This window comes from Neovison vison, chromosome 1, assembly GCF_020171115.1.
Source record: "Neovison vison isolate M4711 chromosome 1, ASM_NN_V1, whole genome shotgun sequence".
NCBI classification, from domain to species: Eukaryota; Metazoa; Chordata; class Mammalia; order Carnivora; family Mustelidae; genus Neogale; species Neogale vison.
Window position 1 is genome coordinate 138,908,965 of NC_058091.1, and position 12,453 is coordinate 138,921,417.

A 12,453-nucleotide genomic window follows, 5' to 3' on the forward strand; every position below is an offset into this window, starting at 1 on the left:
GGGTGAATTAAGGCAAACTTACAGATGGTTTGCCTGAGAACTTCTGTTCTGAATGCACTCATCTTAAGTGTCTTTACGTCTACATTTTTATCTCTCTCAGTATTTTATGATTTAGCTCAGGGGCCTTAGCTCTCCAAAGTGCTGTCCTCAGACCACCAGTACCGGTCCCCACCCCCCATCCCCACGGCCCCCAGCCGCTCTAGAAATGCAGCATCTCAGGCCTCACCCAGCCCTCCTGATTTCGGATCTGCATTTTAACAAGATCCCCAGATGATTCATAGGCACAGAAAGGTTTCAGAACCTCGGGTACGAGAGTAAATTTTCTAATCATCAGCTCCTAAACAAATTAAACATCTCTAGCCTCTCGTTCTGATGGGGTAGTTTCTGAGAAACAAAACTGAATGCAGCCTATGCAAACGCACGAGTGGATGGGGCCTCGGAGGTGGGCAGCTAATATTTAGGGACTATCCAGGGGGTTATTTTGGGGTCACTTAGACTCAGTATAGTTCTAAGTAGCGAATGCTCCTTTTCTTCTGGTTCTTTGTGCCTCCAAAAAATATAGGGAAGCACACTTTAAAAAAGCTGCTATCATCAATTTTATACATGACTTAATCATCTCCAAGAAGAAAAACAAAATTCAACAAAAGAAGCCCCACGCTTCCATCTCTGCTATAAATTCAACAAAATTCCCCCACGACTATGGATTTACACTCTTTCAGAAATGATAGGAAAACGAGATGCCTTTGAGCTGGCAGATGTGGGAATGTGTCCCCACTGACTCTTAGTCTTGTAAATAACAATGAACTGCTTTGAGTGGAAGCCACTCCTTAGAACTTCATACATACAGTCCTAAAAATGCACCCCAAGGTCATGGCAGTAAACTGGGGTTGCTCTTCCGAGCATGCCCCATGGTGCGAGTTTCTCAGTTTGAGTGGATCCCACAGAGGCACGGTTTCTGAGTTAAAGAGGAAGAGCTGCAGAATGACAAGCCTGGGTCAGTTCCAGAAAAACTGGATGAGCATTCAGGAGACAGAACATCTGGCCCTGGCAGGCAAGGTCACCAGGGCACGGCAAGGGTTCTCTAAGTACGGAACGTGCCGATCTTCCTTTCTGTTTCAGTCTACTACTAAGCTGGAAGGTTCGAGTCATGCCCTGCAGAGAGGACTTTGTTTAGGTTAAATATGAAAAGTGAGCCTAGGGGCTCCTGGGTGGCTGAGGGGGTTAAGCCTCTGCCTTCGGCTCAGGTCATGATGTCAGGGTCCTGGGATCGAGCCCTGCATCGGGCTCTCTGCTCAGTGGGGAGCCTGCTTGCCCCCCTCTCTCTGCCTTCTTGTGATCTCTCTCTCTCTGTCAAATAAATGAATGAAATCGTAAAAAAGAAAGGAAAAGTCGGCCTAACCCCGTCATCCGTGGGGCTTCCAGGATGGAGAAAGATGCGCTGGATGGCAGCACTGTTAGATGCCTTCACAGTTGATTGGACAAGCACACCCCAAGGGAAGTGGATCGCCCATTCATTCGTCAACTACTGACTTCATTTCTAGTACATACCGTGGGCCTTAAGTGTTCAGCGTCTGCATGGAGCGAGTGGCATGCAAGAACTCTATTTTTAGTTCTAGTCTGTTCAACATTTTATTAGCGTTTTTGGTGTCATCGAGGTAAGAGAAAGCCGGAGGAGAGCCTTTATTATTGCAATTAATATTCAAATACATGGATCCTCCACTTTTTCAAAGTTTGTGGTACACACTTTGCTTTTGCTAAAGACATGCATTAGCACTTGCTTTTGAAAACCAAAAGAAATCCAAAGAGGATTTTGCTCGAATGAAAAAGGCTAAAAGTAAAGGTAGCCTTCAGCATCTGTTTTGCAGGGAGGGGCGGGGGAAGCCGCGCGCACCCTGAGCAGTGAGAGTGGTGCCACCACGCGCCTTTCCTGGGAACTACACCCAGCATCTCCGCAGTGAGCCTCCAGAGTTGGAACCCTGTTTTGCAGCATCTGGGCTTTATCTGGATTTATTTCGTGCATCTGTTAGCAAGATGTGTCCTGAGGTATCAGAAAAGCCTAAGAGGGGTTTTTTGGGGGCCTGGGGACGCTAAAACCTTCTCCATGTAAATTAATGGTAATTGCTTCTTCATTTAATGTCATTTTGGTGTACAAGAGTTTTCATAGGAACGCTCTACTCTGAGATAGTGGGGGGGTCCTATATATCCTCAGAAGCTGGAAGTGATGGCACAAAACCAAGAAAATTAAGATTCATGAGAGTAACCGTAAATGCCTGCAGTCGGTTTCAATAGCTCAATACATTTGATAGCAGGGGCTGGAGGAACCTGGCTTATGACTGGCTCAAAAGACGGAGCCCAGGAATCTTGCATTCCACCATCCGTTTAACAGGAACCAGCGCTTTGGTAGGGGGCCTGAAAGACTGGAGTAATTACCAGCTTCACCAATAGATGCGCAGTGTTCAAAATAAAGGATGAAAACTGCAGCATCGTTTGTTGGGAAAGCCTCCGTCCAAGGGGTCAGGACACGGTGGGGTGGGCCCGGGAGGGATGGTCAGGTTAGCCAGAGGTCTGGACACAAGCCAGGCAAGGAACGGAGGGGCCAACGGAGAACGTATGGTCCGGGGAAGTGCGAGAGAAGCCAGACTGTTGGTGTATTGCTCAGGTCTGTAAAGGGCTCTCCCTGGAAGGCGGGAAAACAGACCTGAGCCCCACATTAAATGAGCACACACAGTAAAAATCCGAGAGCAATCAGAACTGCTCAGAATGGGCTGAGCTGGGGGCTCTGTGTCACCCCCAAACACCAAGACCGAGTTTGGAGGCTCTAACAGAGGGTCCCACATAGGTGGGGCGGACCGCTCGTGGTCAGGAGGTGCTCAGGTCACCTACTTTTATATTTTTTCATCGCAAGGACTTTGAGACTGTGATTTTATCTGCGTCAAGGGGGCTTGCTTAGGATAAGCCTCGCCTACTTTCCAATTTTCTTTTTTGCTGAGTCCTCCATGAAAACCGCTCATTTGTTCCGTCTGCTCTGCCTCGCACGGAGCTTCGCTGGGTAGGTCTCTTGGTCCAAAATGAGGTGGCTTCTGAGGGGGATGGAGGGTCCCACCCAGGTCTTGTTAGGCCAGAGACCTCTTGAGAGGTGAGCACAACTTTGCAGAAGAGGCTGATATCCTCACCCCAACACATACAGGCCCCCCCCTTTCTCTCTTCTGCACCCCGGGACATGGATCTTCATCTTCACAGAAGTGCCGTGAGCTCAAAGAGAAAAAGCGAAGAATGACAGCTTGTCATGCACAATCGACACAAAGTCGAAGGACAGAAAGAACACGTATATGTGTCCCTTAATTTGTATCACTAATCAGACAGGGGAGGGGACTGAACAGCGGACCCCCAAAAGGTATATCCATCTGGAACTGATAAGTGTGACTTTTTTTTTGGAAAAAAGGGAATGTAATGGGAGAACAGGATCCAAGGGAGCCCTAATTCCGATGACAAGTCTCGTTGTAAGAGAACAGCCAAGAAAGATTTGAGACGCGCAGGCAGAGATAGTGGAGTTTTATGGCCCAAGGCCAAGGAACACCTGAGGCTCCCAAAGCTGGAGAAGGCTGGGACAGGTCCTCCCTATGAGCCTTGTCTCCAGACATGGGACCCCCGGAACGGTCAGATAAGTTTCTGTGGTTTTACAGAACACCGTGTTTGGGGTGATTGGTCACGGCAGCCCTAGGAAACAGTGCCCATTGACCGACCAGCTAATACATGCCAATAACTCAACTTCAACATCTTATTTACTTCTCACAACAAACTCCTGGGGTTTGTGTTTTTACCTCCATGAGGACATAGGCTTGGGTAAGGCCTCAGAATCAGAGCGGGGAGCTAGCCCTAGAAACAACTTTCTTATTCTTTCCAGCCATGATGCTGGGTGGACTGCTGGAGCAGGACGCACCAGGGGAGATGGCAGCCCAATGGCAAAAGTCCTTTTCTTGCACGTGCGAAAGAGCCAGGCTGCACTGAGGTAAGTGCGGAAAGATAGCCAAGGAACTTGGAGCCAGCGCTAATCATGGACTGTGGCCAACGTGGTATTCAAGGTTATGGGCTGGGGTGACTAGAAACCAGATTTTGTCACCTTACAGGTAAGTGAGCCGGGGATCCCCAACACCACCCAGCTCAATGCTACCCACCCAATTCTGATCCAATCTTAGTAGACTGTGCCCGAGAGAACATGAGATCATGACCTGAACCAAAGCCAAGAGCTGGATGGCTGGATGTTCAGCCGACAAAGCCCCCCACGGGCCCCTCATCTCTAGAATGCTGTGGCCTCAGGTAGGGGCACTAAACACACTGCAGTGATTAGAAGGTATGAATCCGCTCCTAAGAGCACAGTCCCATCAGAGTGCTGCCTGGCTGGGCGTCGCACTGGGAGACTGGGAGTCATTCTTCTGATTGAAAGCCTGAGTGAAGAGGTCAGAGGCGAGTCCTCCAGCTGGACGGCTGCCCTGTTCTGCTGCTGTTGCAATCCTCTGCCTGGCAAGGAGCAATACTGCTGTGTCCCTCACTCTCAGCGGGGCTCCCCTCTTTGCTACTCCTGTGAACCCCACAGAGAGACAGCCTTCACCAAGTCTGGGCGAAACTTGACTCTGCTTCCTTGCTTCTGCCGTTGCGGCTCCTAGCCAACATGACAACCATGAAGATGGGGATGTTCTCTATGGGTCAAGGAGATGGGTCATGTGGATGGGGTCCCCCCGTGTTTGTGGGCGCTGGGGGACAGGATGCAGGAAGGAGGCGGGACGGGGCCAAGCCCGCAGCTGGGCTGTGCTATCCCTGGAAGTCAGCTCACGTGGACGGTCACTGCAGCATCTGGGGAGCCAGTGTCCCCTGGCAGCCTGCCCGTGCTGGAATTCCTGGAAAGGCTCACGATGGAAAAATAATCACTTGGAGGGATAACCATCTGGACTGAAACCGGTCCCAAATGGACTGTCCAGCGGGATTTGAGTTTAAAAAAAAAAAAAGCTGGAAATGCCTTTCTTGTCGAGACCTTTCCTGGCTCAGAGCACAAGCAAATACCTTTCTGCTTTCCAGTGTCCATGGGTGCCCCACGCGCTCCCCAGGGACACCCAAATCTCCCTGTATTCGCCACTCCAGTTGGAGACAGGGAAGAGTCGGTGGCGCGGGCATGTTCCAGCGCCCTACACTCGGTGGGTCTCACCTTGCTCTGAGGGCAGTGGTGCCCTCAGGGCCCCATCCCTGGGCCCCCTGCGACAGGTGCAAAGAACTGACCACAGGAACACAGAGCCCGGGTTGGGAGGACAAAGAATCTGTCATTTTTTGACTCTCAATTCAATGTTAGCATGACACGGGGACATCTCTCTACAGAGTTGATGTGGCATAGTTGCAATATTAGGGTAAATATTAACATTTTTATACAAATATGGATGAGAGGGAATATTATACATATAACATCAAATAATCTGAATACTGACTGATACATACAATATTATGATTATACTAATTAGAAGGAGGACAGAGCACAATAACAGGAATAAGCGATGCGTGGGCAGGGTACATAGGTTCTAAACCTGCCTTCACCTCTAACTGCCTATGTAATATAGTTTCTCCTTCAATGTCATTTTAATCTTAAATGACACACATGCCCCATTTAGGGAGGCAAGTGTTTCATCAACCATGTGTCACGTTGTAATTAACGTCTCGGGCAATTAAATGGACACACGCACAGCTCCTGGCATCCTGTGCACACTCAGTGAAATAGTAGCCGTCGTAATTTTAATTCGGCAAACGCGTTGTTGCCAATTCCCGGTTCTCTCTTGCCTCCATCTGGGGCTCATCGCTCCTGGTTCTGCGCTAAAATAAATATGGTTACCTTCAAACTGTCAATCCTTTCAAACACCTGGGTGGTTTTTTCCTCCCCCCACACCTGTGATTTACATAAAAGAGAAAGTCATGGGCATCTGAGAATTTATTTTCTTTCTTCAGTCGATCCATGGGATGATAACAGTTCCCAAAGCAGAGGCCCCCCAGTCCCACCAAAGAGCATGCAGCACAGACCAGCAGAGCGAACAGAAGGGGGCTGCTAAACTCCAGTTACAAGCATTTCCCGGTCAAGGGTAAGTGTCCGGGTCCCTTGTTCCGCTCTGCCTGCTTTTCCACAATACTTCTTGGATGAGTAATTCCCAAAAGGCCTGGTGGAGAAATGCAGAATCTTCTTTCCACATCCCACAGGAAGGCTGCCAGCTGTCTCCCTGTACACACTCTCCTCAGCTTTGCTACACGCCACAGAGCAGCGCACCAGCAGCAGCTATGGGAGGCTGAGAGCTACCGGCCACCAGGGCCCGGATCCCTGAGAGATCAGATGGTCCAAGTTTACGAACAGAGAATGTGAAAGTCTCCACCATGTTAGAAAAATGCCTTGCTGGCCCTGAGGCCTTCGGGGTAGGGGGGTGGGGGTGGTTCTCCGCATTACTGCCCTTGATGTGGCTGGATGAAAGGGGACCCCGTCCACTGAAGAGGCCCTCCTCCAGGATAGTAAATGTTGGTTTCTCTCCTCTGGTTATTTTCTGGTCTCTAGCATACTGTACCATTTTTCAGACCTCTTGACTACAAAGGCCCTGAGACCTCCTGGGACCCAGCCTCCCCAAGGCAAAGCAGGTATCACAGAAGTCACTGAGGCGTTCCTTGTGCAGGAAGGTCGGTCCTTTCAAGACGTAACACCCGGCGTATGATCGTGCATGGCAAAGACAAGGGCGCTCGGACTCAGGGTGTAAGGAACTTGCCTGAGGTTACGTGGCTCCTACAGGGCAGAAGTAAGACGAAGATCTTGGTGTGTCTGCTGCACACCCCTGGGTTCCCGTTCTTGCATGGTGCAGTGGACTGGCTGGTATGCCGTGCGCGATTAACCTAACTCCAAGACAGCGCTGGCCTCTGGGGCGTTCTGCCAGATAGGAAGTACGTTGGTTTGCCTGGGGGGGGGTGTGGCCACCAGACAGCCTAACATGATTTATTAGGATGGGGGCTCTGGGCCAGGCAGGATCAGTTCCGACATCTGGAGGAACACGTGATTGAGGGTATTTACCCCGACATCCGGGAGAGGCTGGGGACAAAGGGTAGCCACATGGATGGTATGCAATTGAGCTCCAATTTAAAAAAAAAAAACAAAAACAACTCTATGGACACGAAGGCTCTAGTGAATGTCCCTGGGAGGCAATACTCCACCGGGGACACACCAGGTTGGGAGGGCGTATGGCCCTCCAGCTCTGCAGGGAGAAGGTTCCTGAAAGCTTGGGATCTTCAGGTCCCTCCAGCATCCATCCCGCACGCCTCTTCCCCTGGCTGACGGAAGTCCGTATCCTCTCTCTGCGTTAACCTCTAACTGTGCGTGTAGCAGCTTTCCACGAGTTCTGTGACTCCCAGTGAATAACTGAAACTAAGGCTGGTTGGGGAACCTCCCCTCGGATTTGTAACTGGTGTCAGAAGTAATGGAAACCGTGTGAGAACTGTTCTCTCTAACGTCGTAGTTGGCCCATCGTAGCTGGCTCCTTTTTATAGCTCGTGAAGATTATATATTTAAACAGATCAAGTAATAAAATAAACAGGCGCACCCGGGTGGCTCAGTCGGTTAAGCATCTGCCTTTGGCTCAGGTCATAATCCCAGGGTCCTGGGATGGAGCCCCGAGTTGGGCTCCCTGCTCAGTGGGGAGTCTGCTTGTCCCTCTGTCCCTCCCCTTGCTCGTGCTTTCTCTCTCAATCAAATAAATAAATAATATCTTTTTAAAGATATTTAAAAAAGATATTATTTATTGGGGCACCTGGGTGCCTCAGTGGGTTAAGGCCTCTGCCTTTGACTCAGGTCATGATCTCAGGGTCCTGCGATCAAGCCCCGCATAGGGCTCTGTGCTTAGAGGGGGAGCCTGCCTCCCCCCCCCCCGCCCTCTGCCTGCCTCTCTGCCTACTTATGATCTCTGTTTATCAAATAAATAAATAAAATCTTTCAAAAAAGATATTATTTATTGATTTGATCGGGAGAGAGATAGTGAGAGAGGGAACATAAGCAGAGTGAGGGGGAGGGAGAAGCAGGCTCCCCACTGAGAAGGGAGCCCTTTGCAGGGCCCAATCCCAGGGCCCTGGGATTAGGACCTGAGCTGAAGGCAGATGCTTAATGACTGAGCCTCCCAGATGCCTCTAAATAAATAAGATCTTAAAAAAAAAAAAAACATAATAAACGAAGTCCACTAGGGTTCATGGATGAGAACAAGTCATTAACTGACAACTAGATCAGTCCAAATCAGTGTCCCTCCAAAGGACAGCCAAGCAAATGAGAACAGAAAGGGGGAGGAGAACACAGTATCCAGCGTAATCCAGCCTGAGCCAGCGCCCGTCCAGAAGTCCTCCCCATGGCAATCACCCAGTGGCACACGCATATACAAGCACTGAGTGGTTCAATTTTCTAGGTCCAGAGCTCAGAGTATTGGAGCAATGGGGGCAGCCCATCAGCTAACTCGCTAGTGTCTGAATACTCTCCGTCTGCCGGATGAATGGACTTGCTGGAAGTCTCCCATGACTGCCGGATACTGACCATCCCACCAGACCGAATGGAGGGCTGGACCCCATCCACTGGCTCTCCAGATTCTGGAGGAAGTAATTCCTGCAGAACACGAAGGAAGGTGCACACATGCCTCGGACAGCAGCGGTTTCCCTGTGTTCTCGGTTCTGCTCAACAGCAGGGATGTCAGCGGGCGCAGCTCTGGTCCGAGAGACAAGAAACCCAGTAGCCTTCGTTACAGGGCCTTACTCTCTGCACCTCCAGACCGAGAAGTCAACCTTGCTGCCTGTCTGGCTCACCCGGGGTGGGGCGGGGGGCTTTAGAAACAGTACCAATGTCCAGACTCACTCTAGGCGGCTTAGTCCAAGCCCTCGATGGTGGGAACCAGCAGGTGCATCTTTGAAAGATGCCCCGGGGGATTCTAAAGTGCAGGCAGAGGTGAGATCACACACGTGACCTTCCTTCTACCTCCACCACTGCTCGGCAGAATGCCTCAACGACGCTTAAACACAGCATCCGGTCCTCCAACAGAAAGACCGTGTTCTCACCTCCTCTCACTGCACTTAGAACATCTATCACATGTCTGTAAGGAGATACCACTTACACACCCATGGGAATGGCCATTACTTAAAAATAAAAAATATATATATTATTTATTTGAGAGAGAGAGAGAGAGCTTATAAGTGGGGACTGTAGCAGTGGGAGAGGGAGAAGCAGGCTCCCCACTGAGCAGGGAGCCCAATCCGGGGCTCGATCCCAGGACCCTGAGATCATGACCTGAGCTGAAGGCAGATGCTGAAAATCTGAGCCACCCAGGCGCCCCTATTTTTCAGTCTTAAAAAGGAAGGGGATTCTGATATGTGCTACAAGATGGTTGAATCTCGAACCATCAGGCTAATTGAAAGAAGCCAGATGTAGAAATACAAATGTATAATTCTCCTTACAAGAGGTATGCAGAATCGGCACATTCCCAGAGACGGGAACTAGAACAGAGGTGACCAGGGTTGGGGGGGGGAGCTACCGTTCTAGCGTGTGCACAGAGTTAGTTTGGGATGAGGAAAAAGTTGTAGAGACGGATAGTGGGGATGGTTGTCCAAAAACGCAAATGTGCCCGATGCCATTGAAGTGTCCATATAAAGGGGTTAAGATGGGAAATTTTATGTTATGTATATTTTATCACAATAAAAAAAGAATTTTTCCAGAATTATAAGGCACCATTTTAAAAGTCTGAAGATCCACAGCAATTCTGTTTACCAACTGGCTGTGCCCCCGACGTGGGCCCCCCTCTTCTGCCTGGAGATGCAGGGCTCACCAAAACGCCTGCTGGCGATCGCCCGCGTTCCCTGGCTGGGCTTCAGAGCATCTCTGAAAGCCGTCACGATGGTACGCACTTTTTCACATTCCCCACCGGGATGACGGGTGGTGAGAAGTTCAGGTGTACGAATGTCAGGAGGCATCCCCAAGCTCCCCATGCTGCGGCTGCCGGCTCAGGACAGAGGGCTGGGGGGGCTTCCCCAGCCGCCTCTGCCCCCCTGTACTTCAGTTCCCGGGGCGTGCGTGCCCTCTGCATCAGCGACAGCAAGCTTCGGGGGAAGGGCCACCTCGTAAATATGTTCAGCTCTGCAAGACATGCGGTATCTGTCACAGCTCCACTCTGTAACTACAGCGTGAAAGGGCCACAGATAACACGGAACCCAGGGTCTGCGGCTGGGTCCCGGTCCAACCCTCCAACACGCCGGGCTCCAGGCCTCTCCGGGGGTGCATATCCCTGCACTCTGGGCCACTTCCACGCCAACCCCCGCCCCTCCACAAATGCGCCCTGTTGCCTGTTTTCTAATCCGGTGATTCTCACATCTGGAGTCCCAGATGCTGCAGGGGCCAGTGTCTGGGAGCCACACGTTGAGCACGACTGTTCTAAGTTACCTCTCATGGGTCTCCTTCCCAACCCCATATCCCATGCCTCTCCTCTGTGTCCTGCTCTGTCCACCCTCCCCGCCCCCACACTGTCCTACAGCTCTCTGCTTGACTCCTCTCCCAGTCTGGCCCCTGGGCTAATCCCGACCACCCCCTCCACACCTTTGCCCACAGCGGGAACACTGTTACTTTCCTTTGTAAACATTCTTTCGAGCCACGCAAGACCACTGCAGTCTGACCCATCCTGCCCTTCTCCGAGGCTCACCAGCGCTTACAATAACCCCTGGTCTTAATTCATTGCCCTCACTGTCCTTGCAACTTGTTTTTGTGTGTCCTTCCCCTTAGATCGTGACCCCCTCCCCCCTCTCCCTACCCCGTGCTGGGTCCAGCCTGAAATTTCATCCCCCTTGACTTTCCCGGTTGCTGACCCATCTTCGTTGGTTCACGGTGTTCACCCTGCGTCTGCCTACTGCAGTTTCGTCTTTCCTAGAAGTTGGCTCCTTAAAAGGCAAAGCATTTCTGGATCTTTTTCTAGGTTTCTGGATACAGTGTTGGAGCAAACATTGAACTCACGACAAAGAACAAAATACTGTGCATTTGAAAAGCATCTGTGCTTGGAGATTCCGTTTCAAACATAAATTCTCATGTGAGATGATTAACCTCCTAGCCTTCCGGCACCGGGAAGTATGAGCGGGCCATGCGAGAGATTATTAAAGATGTGTGCTCGATGGGAAGGCCTCTGAAAAGTCCACATCCAATTATCCCAAACTATGTCCAGATTGTTCTACCGCCAATCCCAAGGAAACGCTTCTGGTCGTCTTCGGATTTACTGGAAGGAGTATGTATTTACAAAGACAACAATTCTGCGGAAACTGGCCTAAATCAAGCATAGAAAGGATGGGGAATTGCTGTATGAGTTCTAGTAGTTTCACTTATTTGTGGAGCATAACAAATAGCATGGAGGACAAGGGGCGTTAGAGAGGAGTAGGGAATTTGGGTAGATTGGAAGGGGAGGTGAACCATGAGAGACTATGGACTCTGAAAAACAGTCTGAGGGGTTTGAAGTGGCGGGGGGGTGGGAGGTTGGGGTACCAGGTGGTGGGTATTATAGAGGGCACGGCTTGCATGGAGCACTGGGTGTGGTGAAAAAATGATGAATGCTGTTTTTCTGAAAATAAATAAATTGGAAAATAAATAAATAAATAAATAAAAATTTAAAAAAAAAAAAAGAAGAAGCGGGGGCGCCTGGGTGGCTCAGTGGGTTGTGCCTCTGACTTCGGCTCGGGTCATGATCTCGGGGTCCTGGGATCGAATCCCGCATCGGGCTCTCTGCTCAGCGGAGTGTCTGCTTCCTCCTCTCTCTCTCTCTCTCTGCCTGCCTCTCTGTCTACTTGTGATCTCTCTCTGTTGAATAGATAAATAAAATCTTAAAAAAAAAAAAAAAAGAAAGGACGGGGAAACAAGCTATAAGGCAGCCAACATAGGAACTCTCTCCGAAATAAGCGTTTGTTTTAAAATTAGGGGTATGACTCACTCGGTGAATGGGTGGCTGGGTTCTGACCCTCCGGAGATGAGCCGTTCATTCTGAAAAGCAGACCAAGGGGGAGACCTACTTTCCACCTTCGTTTCTTTCAGAATGAGGCTACAGAGGGAAGCCGAAGGGACCCCTGAGTCTTTTCCAATCACCAGCAAAATGGACAATGGGATGACTCGCTACCTGCCGCCGTTCTCAATCAAAAAGCTGAATAATTACTTCGGTCTCTCACGGGGCTCACACGCAGCCAGCACGAAGCGGGTGGAGCCCCGAGGACGCTGAACGGGCCGCCAGGAACCCTGCAGAACCCAGCCGCCGACCGTCTCCTCCTCCCCCGGCTAAGTGCCATTACCGCCGTCAGATAGTCATTCACTAAGAAAATAGTTGACGCTTTCCCCGGAAGAACGTCCGTGCCCTCGACGTCAGGCACTGCATTTAGCAGTGAGGACTAGCTGCA

The 12,453-nt window shown here is 50.5% G+C and overlaps 1 protein-coding gene across 2 annotated transcripts in view; it reads right to left on the reverse strand.

The window, feature by feature from the left end:
* The window catches only part of ATXN1 (ataxin 1), a 317,212-nt gene that overhangs the window by 21,811 nt on the left and 282,948 nt on the right, over positions 1–12,453 (reverse strand). The gene's annotated exons all lie outside the window — the stretch shown is intronic.